This window comes from Bombyx mandarina, chromosome 16 (assembly GCF_030267445.1).
Source record: "Bombyx mandarina strain Sakado chromosome 16, ASM3026744v2".
Lineage (NCBI taxonomy): Eukaryota > Metazoa > Arthropoda > Insecta > Lepidoptera > Bombycidae > Bombyx > Bombyx mandarina.
The window spans coordinates 13,901,202-13,907,201 of NC_143222.1; the positions used below are offsets into that span (position 1 = coordinate 13,901,202).

The 6,000-nt window shown below is 44.3% G+C and overlaps 1 protein-coding gene across 1 annotated transcript in view; it reads right to left on the reverse strand.

Annotated features, from left to right (window-relative positions):
* The window catches only part of Gld (Glucose dehydrogenase), a 16,523-nt gene extending 11,594 nt beyond the window's left edge, over window positions 1-4,929 (reverse strand). Inside the window, exon 1 of the mRNA XM_028177354.2 lies at window positions 4,508-4,929. The gene's annotated coding sequence lies outside the window, so the exon portion shown is untranslated. The remainder of the gene's footprint in view (window positions 1-4,507) is intronic.
* Between the last annotated feature and the right edge of the window lie 1,071 nt (window positions 4,930-6,000).

The following is a 6,000-nucleotide window of genomic DNA, read 5'->3' on the forward strand; positions in this document are numbered from 1 at the left end:
GCAGGCCGCTGTCGAACCCAACCTAGCAGTGAGAGTAGTGCCGATCGTACTCGCGCGCACTCTCCACGCGACTTGCACTACCTGATGTGTATAAATCGATATAGAACAGTTGAGGCAATCGGAGTAGACAGTGTTATAAATGTACGCGAGCTGCTGGAAGCTTTTTGGCTGTACTTTTACAATACTACCGACACCAGACAATTGTTCCTCCTCGTTCCTTGTCACTCGTCACTCGTCAGGCGTCACTCGGGTCTCGGGATGGTTGTCGACATTAACTGGCTTCTGTGTGCACGCAGACCACGAGCTGCTGTGTTATACATTTGTACGTATTCAGTAATGTGTTCGAAATCAAATGAAAATGTGCTCGCCAATAATTATAGAGTATGTGTCCCTGTTCTTGTAAAATTGGTAAAAGCTCCGGGACACCAGTAAATCTTCATTAATAAAAACAAAAGGCTGTATAAGCTTCGGGCTGCCGTTCCCCAGGGCGGTCACACACACAACGCAGCCTCAGGTTAGACGCAAACCTCAATTCATGTGCAATTTGTATTCTTTTCCACGTATCTTGACCTTCAATTAGACCTTCAATTCAATACGTTCATATTTTTTATACATTTGTTTGGTTTTATTTTATACAAACTATAAGTACATTTTCTTTGTTACAGATAATTGAAAAGCGAACTAACAATATCATGAGGATAATATTTTCTCTATAAGCTTGCAGTTTACGTCACGTGTCTCGGACTCCTCCCGTCTCTTACTGTCCCGTAACATCACAGGTTATATATAACATATAGATAGACAATACAGAGACGTGACGTCATTAGACGCGTTAAGAAGTCTTTCGGAATAAGATGATGTTAAAGTGTATCCTTCAGTTCCACTCGCGTTACATTCGAAAGATTGCATCTGGTTGTGAAATAACAATGCACTAGGTGTGCACTTGTCTCCGGCGCACCGGCTAACTACAAACGTACCAGCTTTCCCTGGGCTGGATTTTGGAAGAAGGAATAAGCTTTCACTTCGTGGTGTCGACGTCGGCCTCATTTGAGATTGGACATCAGCATTTTCTGAGTGTACCAGTGTACTGAGGAGGCCAACCGGTAATTAGCAGTAGTAGGACGTATGTATTTCCTGCCCGCACAAGTACAGACCACCGTCCTGCCCACTGCTGCCGCGGAAAAGTGGTGTGTATGTTTGAAGAGTGGGATCCCAATCGTATCCCTTGCCGCTGTTGCGGTGGACAGCCTTCCTTACGTCGTGATGTTTGTTATACACACTTCAATGACCGCTTAATATAAGGAAAGCCGTAAGCATGTCTGCCGATCGCAGTTAATAAAATAATCACGCATGTAAATACGAACACAGTACGCAGTCAAAGTGATTTTAATAAGTTCACACCGTTTTGAACCGTCAAGAACGTGCGCACGTTGACGTGCTCTGGTTCCTTTGGTTCCTCATTTATCTCAAGCCTCACGGTCCCAGATCTAACTGGGTCTGAACACTTGTGCGGGGCTGAGCGCCGACTGTTTGCCACCAGCTGCCGCGGCTGGAGTGCGTCTCTATGGAAGTGAGGTCGTGTTCTTGTTACTCCACAGTTTCACCCACCCAGCGCGACGTGCAGACGCTCGTCAATAGGACGTGACGTTATCCACGACGCTACACAGGGCGCGTGTGGCGTGCAGTCGAGCGCCGACCCGCCGCTGCTACTTGGCGGACATTTGATATTCAAGTTAAAGGACAAATATAGTTGAACACTTGTTGAGTAGGTGCTGTTGGCGTTAGTTGTCTAGTCTACGTGGACAAGGGCCTAGGGCGCAAGTTGTTGATTAAAGGAAATTAACCTTCGTAATAATACAATTTCACGAGCTAGCTATCGGTACTGTTGCCCGGGAACAGGCCAATAAAGATATGGGGACGCTCCCACTCCTACACTCGACTGCCCGCAGTACCTAGCAGATTAAATACTACAATTAGTAGTCAGAAAACATATTTAAGGCGCGAAATTTGAATTACCGTACCTACATAATGTGAATATAGAACTACCGTAGATTGGGGGCAATCGAATCCCTTTCCAAATCCAACACAAATTTTCGATGGTTTTTTTTAGGGAAATACCAATAAAATTGAGATTAAAATGGTTCCGAAGGCTTTAATTTTTTTATGCGATGCGTATATGATTATACATAATTCATTACAAAATGTACACAAAAACTGAAAAAACTAGTTTGACCCGATTCACCTTGGTTTTGGGGTGAATCGGTTACGTACGTAGTATGGGAACAATAGAGTTTTTCGATACCGCTGGCACTATGAGTTGTTAGATAGGTACCTAACTAGGTAGCTTTAGGTAATTAACTTTTTAATATTTTTAATGAGTTACAAAACTTTGATGCCTAAATTAAACTATTTAATATTCTTAAACATTAAATAAAAGTCATTTTCAGTTCAACAAAGTTAAATCTAACAACTTATCAAAAGTATTGTGACATCCCAGATTTGTCCCTATTCTAACTCTAGTTTCTATTCTCCCCAAACTACTGTACTGATTTGTGTCGGAGGTAGTATTGTTGTCGGGCGAAGTGCACGCTAGAAGAGCAGCTACTCCACAAACAATTCCAACTACAACCGAGACTACGCGGTAGACGCGGCCGGGTGCGGCGGGCGGTGCGGTGCGGCGCGGCGCGGCAGTGGCAAGAAGAACGAATGTACTGCTTCATTTGTCAAGTTTTCTGCACCAATTTGTTGAGTGACCTGGTTCGTGCTGGCCTGTGTTCGCGGTAACTGGTAACGCAACGACACCCCCGCCCCGCGCACACCGCACCCCGCCGCCCCGGCATGGGAATATCTCGGGCTCTTGCAAAACTTTATCTCTGTCGCAACACCACCGGCAGATCAGCGGAATAATTACATTCAATTATAATATTAATTATATTATTATGTATTTTTTGGAAAATATTAAACAGAAAGTTATATAATAGGTACTTTTATATATATATTAGTAATCGTGGGCTTGATATTTACACACTCAATAGTGATAACGAGGTGTTCTTCGTAGACACATAGAAAAGCAGTAACTGTGCAGGTGACAATACGACGCGGTGTGAACAAAGATACAAGCCGTAACTAGCCGAACCCGCTGTGAACCAAGACGATCAGATAACGCGCGCGAATCATTCAAATATTTTTGAAGGTATCGTAATGAGCGTGTTGCGTAACGTCGAGGTTGCGGAGGCTCGGCGGCGACGTACCCATGCAGATAACTCCGCAGACAATACTAACGCAACAATGGAGAGCGCTCTCACGCCGATACCGCGATATCATATACGATATACGACTCCATCTTGTCTCGAGCTGTCTCCACACACGCACCTCCGTCCGCCCGAGGTGTCGCGGCCGGCAGTCACACATGACGGGCATCAACTCGTGCGACATATCGTTACATGTTGAATGTTGTGTAGCGCGTGACCGCGGCAGCCCGACCCTTGTTCAGATTCGAAAGGCGTGATCAGCCGAGGATGATATTGTTGTGAGTCCGAGGTCGAACGCGTCTTCATAATGACGCGGAACGAATACTGTCACACGCTCGAGGGCTGCTCGAGGCGAGTCGAGTGTGGCTCGAGGGCGGGCGGTCCCCGGTAGTACGCTGTCGTGGCGCCGGCGAGTTCCTCAGTCCAGCTCGCGTTCCGCATCACGTAACACTCGCCCTGCTACTCCACGCACACATGCGACACACATACACACATACGGGTTCTACGACAACATCAACACACATTATAAAACCTAGCCTAGTCTGTTTCTAGAGCGTAGTGTACACGCGTGCCTTACACAACTTGTCATGTCTTACTTAACGCTCGAAGTTCATTCGCGTACAGCCTAGTGTCGCCGCACTGATAATTCCGTTTATCGCTTGTCGTTCGTTCGTAAGAAACCTTCCATAAGCCTTCCATAAGACTGTTCAGTCTCGTCGTTGGAGTAGTGGAGTAGTGGGACAGCCGCGGGAGAGCGCCCAACACTGAGGGAGCTCGGTCCGGTCCGGTGCGGTCCACTTCACACTCGTATTTTTGCGAAAAAACCATGAATCGATAAAAAATTTCACCATTTCTGGAGTTTGTGTTGTTGGTGTTCACGTGATTTTTGTAATCCTTTAGTTTGCATAAACTTTGTAATTTCTGTTTCGTCTTCAAAATTTATTTTTTTATTTATTTTCTTTTTCATTTTAACTTTATTTTTCGTCGTTTATTTTCTTCTAAACAGTAGATTATTGTCAGTTCTATAGACGGAAGAGCTTACAGCACACTTAATAATGTGCGAGAATGAAGTACTAATTATTGTTAATTTTAATTGTTATTTTAGGCATGTAGTACGTAAGTCCGGACGTTTACAAAATAAGTTAGTTCTTTAAATAATAATATGTACTTATATATTAACTAGAATAATATGGCGTGCAATCGCGTTATTAAAATGAAATTAGATCAATATACAATATAAAATCCAACATACTCACAGTAAAGTTAGTGAGCAGCAGCGATGTACACACACGACTGTTGTATAACGGAGTCTAGTATTAGCGAAATGCGTTCCGAGAGTGGCGCGTGCGCAGTGCAGGCCTCCGCTGATGCTACTGGCTGCACCACGCGAGCACCACGCACCGGCTGGGGTCACCCACCACTCTTAGGGCATACTCGAGAAGCTCCCTCGTGCCGTACAACGGTGCCCTGCTGTGACACGGAGAGGGTCACGTCGCGTCACGGTGCGTCACGGTGCGTCACGGCACGTCATGGCGTTCCATGCTCCGCAACAGAGTTACTGAGTTATGTAATATCGTGGACTCATCTTTGTTCGTGCAAATGACTATTGAACAACCGTCGATGATTATAATAATGTACAATATTTGTATTGTTCATGGTTAGTTTTATGTTGTTGTTCAGTGATCCTGGTCCAGTCCAGTCCTACTGGTGGTAGGACCTCTTGTGAGGCCGCACGGGTAGGTACCACCGCCCCGCCTATTTCTGCCGTGAAACAGTAATGCGTTTCGGTTTGAAGGGTGGGGCAGCCGTTGTAACTATACTGAGACCTTAGAACTTATATCTAAAGGTGTGTGGCGCATTTACGTTGTAGATGTCTATGGGTTCCAGTAACCACTTAACACCAGGTGGGCTGTGAGGTCGTCCACACATCGAGGCAATAAAAAAAAAAAAAAAGTGATCGAAGGGGTTTGTTATACTGGCGTCTAATGCAGGCGAACCGACGGCCCAACAGACGGTAAGTAATTGCCGTAGCAGGCACACACTGGCACACAGGCAAACCGTTCGGATAGGTCCTGTGCCGTCCCGTCTCACCTGTTATGGTCGCTAGCGATAAGCGGTGTGAGGGGTGGAACGGCCGCTATACCACATAACTGAGACCTCGAACTAACGCACAGGATAGGTGACCGCATTTTTGTTCGGATATTCATCGATCTGATAGGCGCTTCCCACCAGTTGGACCGTGTGCACGAGTACCTTTAACAGTTAATTACTGACTAATAAAGTTTCTAACAACAGACAGTTCATAAAGCCTGGAGTGCAAGTACACAGGTCAATATTAAGAAGACAGTTAACTTTAACAACTTTAACTAATCTTAGTTAACTAAATACTAATGTTGTGTCGATATACGTATATTAAAGAAAGATAGGAAAAAATGTAAAGATTGTACTAATTGAGGAGTTTAGTAAGAAGATTATAAAAAACATAAATCACTACTACTGTCACATAGGAAGACAACAAATGGAAAATAGGGGGTATTAGTGCGAATGCGAGGAGTGAAGTTGTGTGATTTGTTTTAATAGGTTGGGAAAAAAGTTTCTTTGCATTTTTTAAGAAAATTTACAACATTTTTTTATATAATTTATTTACATTTAACTAAAGTATGTACTAAACGATACTGGTCCCTTAAAGAGGTATTTAAAAGCAAACACCTTCCTATGACAGCCAAGAAAAAAGTGTTTAATTCTTGCA